Source organism: Heloderma suspectum, chromosome 2 (genome assembly GCF_057233095.1).
Source record: "Heloderma suspectum isolate Gila_16-S chromosome 2, 16-S_ref, whole genome shotgun sequence".
In the NCBI taxonomy this organism is placed as follows: Eukaryota; Metazoa; Chordata; class Lepidosauria; order Squamata; family Helodermatidae; genus Heloderma; species Heloderma suspectum.
Genome location: NC_139459.1, coordinates 365225383 through 365239344, shown reverse-complemented (window position 1 = coordinate 365239344; position 13962 = coordinate 365225383). Strand labels below are relative to the sequence as shown.

General features: G+C 44.5%; 1 non-coding gene across 1 annotated transcript; it reads left to right on the top strand.

Moving 5' to 3' along the window:
• Window positions 1–5750: 5750 nt before the first annotated feature.
• TRNAD-GUC (transfer RNA aspartic acid (anticodon GUC)) lies at window positions 5751–5824 on the top strand. The gene has a single exon. It is a non-coding gene; the product is annotated as a tRNA-Asp (tRNA).
• Window positions 5825–13962: the final 8138 nt, after the last annotated feature.

The following is a 13962-nucleotide window of genomic DNA, read 5'->3' as shown; positions in this document are numbered from 1 at the left end:
AGGGAAAGCAAATAATTCCCTCCCCCAAATTGGAGAACTCCCACATGAACTGCTGCACCTATCTTTCTGAAACTTTGCTGGTTTGTTACTTAGGGACAACTCTAGACTGTCTGTAATTTTCAGAACAATGGTCCACAAGGAAAATAGGAAGATAAGTATGTCCTCTTTTGGAGACCTCAAAATGTCAAGGCCACTCTTGCACAAAAATCCCTGTGGCTATCATTCTGAAATTTGGCAGACATGATCTCTGATAGAGCAATGAATCCTGAAATTTTTATTCAATTCTTCCAAGTAATAAAGATGTTATTGGCAGTTCCCTTTAAAAGAAAATCAAAATATAAACCCTGCACCTATTTTTCTGACATTGGGCAGGCAAAATCCCCTTCTAGGGGGCTACTATGCCTGAAATTATCATCCAGTTCTGACCAAGAGAAAAAGTTACAGTTTTCTCTAATTTCCCATGGTAGTCAGCAGGAAACACAAAGACTCATTTTTCCAAAGCTTGACTCAGCTGAGATGGTCCGATTATAAATTGGACCACGCAGAAGCAGGATGTTTTCCAAAATGTTGAATCTGGGTGTGAGTTGAAGTGGGGTGGGGGGTCAGTGCACACTTTTTATGTATGAATGTATGTAATCTATAGGAAATTAGCGAACAAACACACAACTGTAAGTGAGTCAGGTTATACTAATATGATATTGTAACAATATGGAAACACACACAATAATGTAGTGAGTGTTGGTAATCTATTTAGAATAGGGTTGTTCTTGTTGTTGTTCAGTCGTGTCCGACTCTTCATGACCCCATGGACCATAGCACGCCAGGCCTTCCTGTCCTGTGCTCTCTCCCGGAGCGTGCTCAAGTTCATATTCATTGCATCGGAGGGTTGTTGTTAGAACATTATAATTATACATATGAATACAATTGTACATATACTGGTAGATAACATGCATCTGTATCACAGGTATATACAAATTATTATCACAGTTTCTACAACTATGGCCCTTTTTGTACTTGTATGTAATCTATACAATCTATATAGCATGTAATCTTGCACACGCAAGCACACCACATGCACCTCCCCCCCCCATATATATATTAGAGGTGCACTTAGACTCGGATAGATAGATAGATAGATAGATAGATAGATAGATATGCAAATTTGTGTTATGGGCCTGTACCCTGGATCTTTTAAGAATCTAGCAACGCCCCTGCCATCACCCCATCTCTGCGTCAACTTCTGACCAATGGGCATCTTTAGAATGTTCAGCTGTTCCCCAATTAGATGGTAGCAATTTCAGTCCTACCTTTCCATATAAATGGAGAGAACCGGGCTTCATTTCCCCCCCCAGTGGTAACAGCAACTGCCCATCTGCCAGCATACCATATGTATAATGTAACTGCCCTCAGGCACCTGCCCTGAGTAGCCCCCATACATTTTTATTTTTCTGTTAACCCCTTCAGACCATCAGTAGTTGAAATAAAACACTCAGTTTTACCTCAATTTCTTCACATCCGTTAAAGAACAATTAAACAAATAATGAGGGTCCTCAACCTGGTGACATAAATGTATATGGTAAGGTGTATAACCCTGAGTGCTCATTGGAAGGACAGATAATGAAGCTGAAGCTCCAATATTTTGGCCACCTAATGCGAAGAGAAAACTCCCTGGAAAAGACCCTGATGCTGGGAAAGACTGAAGGCAAAAGGAGAAGGGGACGGCAGAGGATGAGATGGCTAGATAGCATCACCGATGCAACGAATATGGACTTGAGCACGCTCCGGGAGACAGCGGAGGACAGGAAGGCCTGGCGTGCTATGGTCCATGGGGTCACGAAGAGTCGGACACGACTGAACGACTGAACAACAACATATGCTTTATTAGACATCAGAGAAATCACAGAACATAGATACTACAAGTATGTTCTTCGTGGGAGAACCTTCTAGTAGAACCAACCTCTTAATAGAATCCAGAGATTACATGGAGAAGAGTGATCTGCTCATGCTTCTGTTGGGCCTTCACATCTTATCTGACCCATACCTAACATGTGATGTTATACATCAGGGGTGTTGGACCTCTTTCAGCCGAAGGAGTGAATTCCATTTTGGAGAAGTTCTCAGGGGCTGCATTTCAGAGGTGGGTGGGGCCAAAGGCAAAGGGGGTGGAGCCAAAATACCCCAAACCCCACGATATTTGAGCTTCCAGCTCTCACTGCCAGTAACTAAGCTTTAGGAGAGTCATTTCAACCTTCTAGAATGGAGAACAACGGCACAAAAGCCAGGCAACCACCAATTGTTTGGTGGCCATGGTAAAGGGGGTGGGGCCAGGGGAATGGGCAGGGCCTCTGTGGAACCCCAGAAGACCAGACTGGGACCCCTGGAGGGCCAGATTTGGTCTTGAGGTTCCACATCCCTGTCATAAAAGTTTGAACGGTGTGCACGGTGCCTTGTGGGGTTTTTTTGCTTTTAACCATGGTTTTGCACCACCTGTTGTCTTTCTCTTCATTTGGCAAGGAGACCGATTTTGGTGATAAATCCTACATTTGGTTTGTGGAAAAATTAGCCTAGGTGGGACCCTCTACTCTAGGGCAATCCCACTGCTAACAACAAATGTGGAAGAGTGCCTCTTTTGACTGGGGCATCCCTACTCCTATATCCACTACTTGTGGAGGATCATGCCTCGGCTAGAGATGTAAAATTTCTCGAAATGTTGAAGCCATGGGGGGAAAATGGTTCTTTTCCAGTTTTTTTCCCCAGAATAAAACAGAAATTTGGGGGGAAATTGAAAAAAAAGCAATACTTTTTAGTGCTCTTTACAGATCTAGTCACTTTAGGATGGCTTTTCCCCAACTGGTAACTTTCAGATATTTTGGACATCATCTCCCATCAGCCTCAGGCAGCATGGGCAATGGTCAGGAATGCTGGGCATTGTAGTCCAAAATATCTGGAGGGCACCAGGTTGGGGAAGGCTTGGTGCTTTAGGAATATAAAGCAGTCTTTACGTTCCTAAAGTTATGTATAACTTGGTTTGCTCATAAAACTATCTTTATATTTTAAAACTTTTAAAAGTCAACTCAGTAAATGTGTAATTATTGTCTGAATAAATTTATTTTATTTATTATTGCATTTATACCCCACCTTTTTTCCTCTTGCAAGGAACCCAAGGCGGCTTACATCCTCCTCCTCCTCTCCATTTTAACTATAATTTAAAATTTAAAAATACTAAACATGATAATTTTATGAGCAAACCAAGTTATACATAACATATTTTAGGTTCCTATTTCTGTCTGACCAGAGGGAACTTCAGCAAGTAGTCCCTGAAACATCTGAATCATTCTGGAAGCCAAAAGAAGCAGGAAGAACTGGAGGCAGAGGACAACTGGTGTACAGCATCTGTTCCTGTCTGTAAAGAAGTTTAGGAAAATCCCTAAACCTGTTCTTGTTTGTGGAGTGGAGCTTAGTTTTCCCAGTAGTAACGTATGGCTGTGAGAGCTGGACTATAAGGAAGGCTGAGCGCCGAAGAATTGATGCTTTCGAACTGTGGTGCTGGAGAAGGCTCTTACGAGTCCCCTGGACTGCAAGGAGGTCAAATCAGTCCATCCTAAAGGAAATCAACCCTGACTGCTCATTGGAAGGACAGATCCTGAAGCTGAAGCTGAAATATTTTGGCCACCTAATGCGAAGAGAAAACTCTCTGGAAAAGACCCTGATGCTGGGAAAGACTGAAGGCAAAAGGAGAAGGGGACGGCAGAGGATGAGATGGCTAGATAGCATCACCGATGCAATGAATATGAACTTGAGCACGTTCCGGGAGAGAGCGCAGGACAGGAAGGCCTGGCATGCTATGGTCCATGTGGTTACGAAGAGTCGGACACGACTGAACAACAACAACAATTTTTTGTTCATTTTGAAAGGTAGTCTCTAGCGATAGTGTCAATCCCATTCCTGTGCCATTGAACCAGGCTACTGAGCTTCTTTTAGGTTGTTGTTGTTCAGTCGTTAAGTCGTGTCCAACTCTTCGTGACCCCATGGACCGTAGCACACCAGGCCTTCCTGTCCTCCGCTCTCTCCTGGAGGGTTTATTCTAGTGGCAGCACTTAAAAAGATTTATAGCTGAGACAGCATTCCCTAGTGATGAGGTCTAACTGAGACCTTTATTAAAAACTGTGGCAGTGAGTTCTATAGACCCAAACCTCAAAGTTAATGAAAGAAGGAAAGAAAAGAAAGGCGGGGAAACCCACATACTGTTCCATTGCACCTGGTGACAGTTGCAAGATAACCCACAGTGTTTTTTCATATCCAAAGTCCAAAACATCTGGAGATATACTTTTTATTCACCCCTGTAATAGAGAGAGTGTGGTGTGTGTGTGTGGGGAATCCAAAACTAGCATCAGGGGTAATGCTGTTATCAGGGTCGGGCAAAGGGCACAAAGAAGGGAGCATGCTTTTTCCTCACATGGGGATCTTCCACGCATGAGGCAAACCTGATAACCACTAAGTATGGAAGCTGGGGATTACCTGGGGCCCTTATTCCCATAGGGCAAGAGCGCTCCACCTGACACGTGGCCATGCTTCCTCCGTGCCTCCTGGAATCTAGTGCAAATGTTGAGTGAAGCATCACACCCTGACCATGCCACAAGAATTCTCGTAAGGAGCATCCTTGGTGGCACGTGGCAGTTGCTTACAACTCTCTCTCTCTCTAGGCCTTTGGCAACCAGTTCAAATCCCTGCTGGAAGACCAGGGAAGTCTGTAATATTTTTTAAAATTATTATTATTATCATCATCATCATCTGCTTATCTTACCCATGGAAGCAATCACTGGAGGAGCTTTCTATTTTTCCCTTTTCTCTTTTCTTCCAGCAAGCAGGTGTTTCTTTGGCTGGGGGCCCCATTTTCTGTCTTACTGCTGAGAAAGGGCTGTGTTTTTGCCCGTCTTCTATCTGGAGATCCTTTGCACATTAGGAACCATGAAAGCCACCACAAAAGTGATGGCCACTACCAGGGAAAAACGCAAGCGGGGGGTTCCCTCACACCAGCTTGCCCATTTCTGTGGCTGGGTGCCAGAGTCCTGCAGAATGGGCCCCCTCGGAGGCAGCTCAGATGCACTGGCATACCCACAGCAATCCCTTCGATCGCTCAGCATGTGATTCAAGGCATCCTTAGGCCGCCGGTTCGACTCCGGCTCAAAGGAGAGCTCCTGTTTTGCCAGAGCCTCCCTCAGCCAGAGAGCCTCACAGCACCTGCCAAAGGGAGCCAATCTGCCAAAGTGGAGGGAACACGCAAAACAGGGAGCTTTGGATCTTCATTCTACAAAGCTCCCAGCAGAGCTGCTCTGGATCCGCAAGGGGACCAAGTACGACCAATGTTTCCCCATGACAAGGCTGAAACGGGACAAGCAAGAGGGGATGCCAACTCCCCACCCCACAAGAATAGGGGCGCGTTTCTGGCTGGTTTCGAACACAGAGCCCCAACCGAGAGCACTCTATCCAGCAGACAGTGATGGCTGTGTGCCTACTGCAGCCCGTTTTCTTTGAGGCAAACTGCGTTGCCGCAGATTATGGGACTGACACGCAGCCTCCAACACCAAGAATGCTGGAGGGAAAAGTGGGTTTCTTCCACTGCTGCCCAACTCCCTTTTCCCCCAAATCTTCTAAAAGGCCCATCCCAGAGTTCTCCCCATGCAACCGGCCGTGAACCACCAGACTTCTGATGTGCAGGTAACAGGAGGCTGAGAGGCAGCACTGCCCAGGGCTCTGTGGCGCAATGGGTCAGCGCATCTGGCTGTCAACCAGAAGGATGGTGGTTCAAGCCCACCCAGGGACGGCTTTGGGAGCCCTGCCCTTGATGAAGTGGCCGAGTGGGGAAGGCGATGGACTGCTAATCCGTTGTACTCTGCATGTGTGGGTTCGAATCCCACCCTTGTCAGCCCTTTCCCCACTGGCTGGAGGCCCCAGGGCCAAAACATTTGGCTGCCTTTGCTAATTTTACCCCTGAGAATGCAAAAGGCAGCTGAAGGCATACACCAGCAGGGACTCAAACCCAGGTCACAAGATTGGGAACCTCGCATGAAGCCCCTTCACCACTAACACAGCTGACAAGATCCAAGGCATAAAGCAGTAAGAGAAGAAACAGGCGGCTGTCCGGGTCTCCTCCGGAGTTGCAGCACTTTACAGCAGCTGAGTGAGGGTTTGGCCTGCCGAAGAAGAGCTGACCCGTGGCTGCCGGGGGAAGAGCCGTTCCTTGCGGAGCAGGACGTCCCCAGCGCTAGGCTGGTGCTGGAGGAAAAGGGGGTCTGTAGAGCCACCAGCCTTCTGCTCCGTAAGCAATGGCTGTCAGCTAGGCAGCCACGTGGCAGGCTCTCCTTCGGCCCACCAGGTCTGGAGCTGCTCTGAGGGAATTCCCGAGGGAACCTGGGGAGCGCCTCTGTCTACCTCTCCCCCCCAGCCTTTTTGCCCAGGAAGGAAAGGGCCCTCATCGGCTGCATCAGGTTGCCAGTCTTGTGACCCAAGTTCAACTCTCAGTTGGCGCACCCTGTGAAAGAAACTTACATTAGCTAAAAGCGAGACTGCACGGAGCCAAAAGTTCTGGACAAGTAAGAACGATTATGTGGATGGTGTGAGACAAGCTTGAACCTGACGAGCAGCCAGTGAATGATTTTCTCTGTCCTTTTGCTAGATTTTGTGTCCAATCTACTGTTGCCAAACGTGCCTTTCTCTGTATCCAGGTTCCAATACCGTGAGAATTATTTATTTATAAAGCGAATCCACGGGTTCTCTTCCATACATGTCTGTCTGTCTTTTGTTCAGCTGAATAATAAAAGTGAACGCTTGGAAATAATCAGAAGAAAAGTTTTTCTTTGACAGTTTTGGAGGTTCCTTACCGGGACAGTCCACAATAACAACGCAGTCCAGCTTTTGAGAATCTCAGCTATGGAAAACCGTTAGCTGGGACTGGAGGACCTTTGTTCCTCCTCCGGCTCCCTGGGGTGAGTTGATCAACCGCTGGGTAAGCTGCTTGTTACAGCGATTATTGAGCTTTGCTCACGTTCATTTCCTTCTGGTCTGTTGTTTGATAAAAGAAAAGGAGCGGGGACTCTGTTTGTTTTAAGGGATTGTTCTGTTTTTCCCAACCTCATCCACCGTGGTGTGAATGAGTCTGGTAAAGCTCTCAGAAAATTTCTGAGTAGCAATCGGTCCCCAGGCATGCTTGCCTGCCGGTTTTATTCATTGTCTTTGAGGCTGAAGAAACAAAAGGTGAGTGTGAATGGAAATTTGATCTGCTGGTAAAAGAGCTTACAATGCAGCAGAACTCCCTGGCAAGTCTTCGTTTTTCTCCTTCTTGTGTCACTGGAATCCCTCCTGATGAAATGGGGTCTGTTAGTTCAAAGACGCGTCCAGTTTCAGTCCCCCCAAGGGTCACCCCGCATATTTTATGTATACCCCGTTACAGAGAAGAAACCTGTAAGTTTTTTGACAAATGGAATTTTAAACCCGGGATGATCCTGTTAATGCCTGCTTACTGGATCTTTTGATATGGACAAAATTGTCCATCTCAGAGGGGCCTTAGAAAATAGAGGTAGTAAAACATCAGACACGCAGTGGGGAAATTGTTAAGTGGTATGAAAGAAGCTTCGAAGCGAAAAATTGAATCACAAGTAGCCTCTTTAAGAGACTTTAACAAAAAAGCGAAAAGTTAAAAAAACATCCGAAGTAAAATAACACCAGGCGCGCCTTTAACGACGTCTGTGTATCCCTGATCTGTCTGTCCAGGCACCGCCTCCTAGCCCAATACAAGGGACAGGAGAGACGAGTGAAGAGGATATATTAATAGGAGAAAAAAAGAAATCAGAAGAATCTGCCCAAGTGCCAGCAGGGGGCAGCAAAGACCGAAAGATTGCATCAGCGTCTGTCTATTGCCCTTTCTCCAACCCCCGTGGCCGAAAAAACAAGGGAAAAAGCTGCAGCTTTAGGGCAAAAAAAGACACACCCAAGAGCAATTAATGGGCCCTTTGAGAATACTGCCTAATAGAGATGGCCAGGCCCAGGTCATATATAAACAATGGTCTAGGAAAGAATTCCCCTTCATGGATCACTGCCTTGTTGTGGCGAAGGGGCTTCAGTAACTCAGTGAAGCCATAAGCTATGCCGTGCAGGGCCACCCAAGACGGACAGGTCATGGCAGAGAGTTCTGACAAAATGTGGTCCACTGGAGAAGGAAATGGCAACTCACTGCAGTATTCTTGCCAAGAAAACCCCATGGAACGTATCACAAGGCTAAAAGAGATGACGCCGGAAGATGAGCCCCTCAGGTCGGAAGGTGTCCAATATACTACTGGGGAAGAGCAGAGGGAATTTCCAAGAAGTGCCAGAAAGAGTGAAGCGGCTGGGCCAAACCCGAAAGGACACTCAGCTGTGGATGTGTCTGGAGGTGAAAAGAAAGTCCGATGCTGTAAAGAACAATATTGTTTAGGAACCTGGAATGTAAGGTCAATGAATCAAGGTAAGCTGGAGGTGGTCAAACATGAGATGGCAAGATTGAACATCGACATCTTGGGAATCAGCAAACTAAAATGGACAGGCATGGGTGAATTTAATTCAGGTGACCATGATATCTACTACTGTGGGCAAGAATCCCTTAGAAGAAATGGAGTAGCACTCATAGTCAACAAAAGGGTGGGAAAAGCAGTACTGGGGTACAATTAAAAAATGACAGAATGTTCTCAGTACGAATCCAAGGCAAACCATTCAACATCACAGTAATTCAAGTCTATGCCCCAACCACTGAGGCCGAAGAAGCTGAGGTTGATCGGTTCTATGAAGACCTACAACACCTTCTAGAACTAACACCAAAAAAAGATGTCCTTTTCATCATAGGGGATTGGAATGCCAAAGTAGGAAGTCAAGAAATCACCGGGATAACAGGCAGGCATGGCCTTGGTGCACAAAATGAAGCAGGACAAAGGCTAATAGTTTTGCCAGGAGAACACGCTGATCATAGCAAACACTCTTTTCCAACAGCACAAGAGGCGACTCTACACATGGACCTCACCAAATGGTCAATATCAAAATCAGATTGATTATGTACTTTGCAGCATAAGATGGAGAAGCTCCATACAGTCAGTAAAAACAAGACCTGGAGCTGACTGTGGCTCAGATCATGAGCTGCTTCTTGCAAAATTTTGGCTTAAATTGAAGAACGTTGGGAAAACCACCAAACCATTCGGGTATGACCTAAATCATATCCCTTATGAATATACAGTGGAGGTGAGGAATAGATTTACGGGATTAGACCTGGTAGAGTGCCTGAGGAACTATGGGCAGAGGTCCATAACATTGTTCAGGAGGCAGCAACAAAATCCATCCCAAAGAAAAAGAAATGCAAGAAAGCCAAGTGGCTGTCTGATGAGGCTTTACAAGTAGCTGAGGAAAGAAGGGAAGCGAAAAGCAAGGGAGAAAGGGGAAGATATATCCAACTGAATACAGAGTTCCAGAGAATAGCAAGGAGAGACAAGAAGGCCTTCTTAAATGAACAATGCAAAGAAAACAATAGAATGGGAAAGACTAAGATATCTTTTCAAGAAAATCGGAGATCTCAAGGGAACGTTTTGTGCAAAGACAGGCATGATAAAGGACAAAGAAGGCAGGGACCTAACAGAAGCAGATGAGATTAAGAAGAGGTGGAAAGAATACACAGAAGAACTATACAGGAAAGATCTGAATGTCCCTGATAGACATGATAGTGCAGTCACTGAACTTGAGCCAGACATCCTAGAGAGTGAAGTCAAGTGGGCCTTAGGAAGCATTACTAACAACAAAGCTAGCAGAGATGACAGTCTTCCAGCTGAGCTATTTAAAATCCTAAAAGATGATGCTGTGAAAGTGCTGCACTCAATATGTCAACACATTTGGAACACTCAACAGTGGCCACAAGACTGGAAAAGGTCAGTTTACATTCCAATTCCAAAGAAGGGCAATGCCAAAGAGTGCTCAAACTACTGTACAATTGTGCTCATTTCACATGCCAGCAAGGTGATGCTCAAAATCCTACAAGCTAGGCTTCAGCAGCATGTGAACCGAGAACTACCGGAAGTTGAAGCTGGGTTTTGAAGAGGCATAGGAACTAGAGATCAAATTGCCAACATTCGCTGGATCATGGAGAAAGCAGGAGAATTCCAGAAAAACGTCTATTTCTGCTTCATTGACTACGCTAAAGCCTTTGATTGTGTGGATCACAACAAACTCTGGCAAATTCTTAAAGAGATGGGAGTACCAGACCACCTTACCTGTCTCCTGAGAAACCTGTACGAGGGTCAAGAAGCAACAGTAAGAATTTGCCACAGTTTGTTGTGATCCACACAATCAAAGGCTTTAGTGTAGCCAATGAAGCAGAAATAGACATTTTTCTGGAATTCTCTTGCTTTCTCAAACCTACTATAGACCCTTTTAGATTTGAGGAAGAGTTTGAATTTGTTTGTGAAACATATAATCCCAGTGCAACTGATCTTCTTCAGCTGTCCCTACTTCTCCCAAATTCTTCCCAGTTAAAAACATAGGTAGAAGAAGCAAGATGGGATCCTGAAGAAAGAAGAATTGATTCCCCTGATATGTAGAGAAATGTTGGCCAAGATGTCTTGAAATGACGCCAGCTATTAAAAAAGCTTTCCCTCCCTAGGTAGATTGGCTGGCAATACAGACTTGTAAACAAAACTCAGGTGAAAATGTAAGTGATTACAGAGCACGACTAACCCAAGTGTTTAAACAACACTCGGGTATGGAAGACCCAGACAATAATGGGCAAGGAATGCTGGCAGCTACTTTTGTCAACCGTCTCCTTCCACCCATTTCTAATTGGCTAAAAAAGGATTGAAGTGAGGTGGGAAACTGAAACTTTAACCAAGCTGCAGTCAGTTGCTGAACACTGTCAAAGAGCTCTTACATCTTCTACTGAAAAGCAACAGACTGAGCTTTTAGCCCTGCAAATCCAGCGTTATGAAAACCCTCAGCCCCACAGAGGCCAACGGAGAGAGAGGCAAGAGAAGAGGGCGTGGTGCATTTGCCCCTCCTGCAGCCCAGCACCCTGGTTCGTGTAACTACTGTACGCAGCCTGGACACAGGACGAATGAATGCCCCAACAGGCCTCAAAATACTCAAACCCAGCCAAGCCCGCAAGGAGTGCAAAATTTGCCGCAAGGAGTGCAACTTTTACCCCAATCTCCACTTACTCAACAATAACAGGATGAAGGAGAACATGTGGTTCAAGTTCCACTTTTGATTCCTAATAAAATAAATAAATAAAGTTCCACTAATAAAATAATAAAATAAATAATAAAATAAATAAATAAAGTTCCACTAATAAAATCAAGAAAATTGACTTTATCAGTTATAAACCAAGAAGTCCTTTTTAGTTGACACCGGTGCTTCAGTGTCTGTTCTACAGCCCTTTTTTTTTTTAACAGCCTGATTTCAATAACAAAACTGTTCAAGCTGTAAGCTTTTTTAATCAGCCTGTTCTTCTCCCTGTTATACAGACCCTCTCTATATTATTTGAGCCTTATCTGTTGAACATTCTGTTGTGCTCTGCCGCTCCAAGGAATGCTGAAAATGTTTGTTTTAACTCTTAAACAAGCTCTAGCAGCCGCCCCTGCTCTCAGGCTGCCTGTTATCCAAAACCTTTCATTTTGTTTTGCCATGAACCAAACAGATGTGCCCTTGGCGTTTTCACCCAGGAGCATGAGACTAAACAACATTCTGTTGCTCATTTCAGTGTCTCTTTTGATCCAGTTGTTCAAGTTTTTTTCCGTCTCTCCCTGTTTTTGCTTAATTAAAACTGCAGCTCAGTTGGTTTGAGCAGTTTAAAAATGTTGTTCTTTATTCACCCTTAAAGCTCATGGTCCCTCACACTGACGGTCCCGCATTGACAGTCTAAAACTCAGTATCTTCCTAGTGCCAAGTTGATGTGTTAGGAAATCTTACTGCTTTTGTGCCTCATCTTTCTGTTTATCATTGTGGCTTTCTAAGCCCCATTACTCTTCTCCCTCTTCAAGATGAAAGTGAACCCCATGATTGTGTTGCCTTCATGTTTTTGTTCGCATAATCTACACTTGATTTTTTTGACACTCCAATTTTAAATCCTAATCTGATTATCTTTGTAGATAGGTCATGTCAGTGAGCCATTGACAAGACTTTGGTGTCTGACTATACTGTTCTAACTCCCTATGAGTGCCTTAAATCAGCTCCTTTCCCTCATGTTTGCTCTGCTCAAGTAGCTGAGCTCATTGCTCTTGCCCATGTCTGCTACATAATTGAAGTCAAAACTGTCAATATCTATATTGACTCCCATTATGATTTTGACATTGTTCATAATTTTGTTTAACTGTGTGAACAATGTAAGTTTTTGACTTTTTCTAGTTCAGTTATAAAACGAAACCAAAAACTAGTACTTAGCTCGTTTGTATGCTTTTTGATGTCTCTGTACCTTGCTATAAAAAAAAGTGAAACTCATTCCAAAGCCTCCACCTTTAAAGCTAAAAGTAACTCGCTTGCTGACTGCCCAGCTCCATGCTAAACTTGTTGCCCTATCTGTTCCACAGCCTAAAGCGTTTTTACATGCTTTAATTGTTGACCTGTCTTTTGATTTTTTTCAGTTAGCTGTCCTTTAAGATTTATTTATTTATTTATTTATTTATTTCTATACCACCCAATAGCCGAAGCTCTCTGGGCGGTTCACAAAAATTAAAACCAAACAACACACAAATTGGAGATTTGGCTCCAAAACATGAAAAGAAGAAATAGATCTCTGCAGGTTGTATTTTGCACTTTGATTCACCTTGGCGCTCCCAAGACGGCCGCTTTGTTGCTCCCAAAGCACCCTCTCACTCACTTGCCACCAGGCTCCACCGAGTTGCGCATGTTGGCAAAGAGGAGATGGACATGACAATTCGGAAACATTGGTATGCTCCAAATTTTCTTTCAACTGCAGCCTGGATCTGTGCACATTGCCCCACCTGCCAAGCCTACAACATGGGCAAGTCTGTAAAGGTGGAGCGTGGATACAGGGGTTGCCAGAAGGACCCTTCCTGTATTTGTAAACAGACTCTGTTCAGATGCCAAAGCAGGCTGGCTATAAATATATTTTAGTAATTGTTTATTTGTTTTTTGGTTAAGTAAAGTTTAAGAAATGTTAAAAGAGTAAATAGAGTATTGAAAAACAAAAATTACAAAACTAAGTTCAGATACAAGACTAAGATAGATCAAGGTTCTTCCAGTAGCTTCAATGGTGATGAGAGCCGCCCCAAGCAGAGAACATGGACTAAGTCCTTATGAAATTATTACAAGAAACCTAATAAGAACACTCACTGCACCGCCCACTGTACCTGGTTTAAAATTTAGCCCAAAGTGAAATAGTCAAATATCATCAGGTATTAATGTATGCTGTCAGTAATTTTCATTCACAGGTTAAAAACACACACCCGTCTGAACCAGCGAGCAAACAGTGTTACCCGTTTCAGATCAGAAACTGAGCCTACATAAAGAAGCACCAAAGAAAATCTGCTTTAAAACTATGAGAAGAAAGACCATACCAGATGCTACTGGTCTGCCACACTGCAGTCAAGCTAGCAAAAATTAACTCCTAGATACACGCTTCCCAGTGTAAACATGTGCCTGTACCAAGGCCGGCACCAGCTGATCCAGCCCCCGAAGAGACGACTTCAAGGGACAGACAGCGCTCTCAAATGGAGTGATGCAAGGCTGTCCAGCCCAGAAGCAGGCGAAATTGCTGACCCAACTAGAGATTTTGGAATCCAGATCCACAGGGCAGGTACCGGCAATCCTACCCCTGAAGCAGACGAAAGCAAGACGCAGACAGCTAATCCCAAGACGGTCAGATCTAGTAGAGACTCCAAAGACTTAGAAGATTTTATGCTTTTATGTGAACTGCTGACTAAAGGTTAGACAACTGAA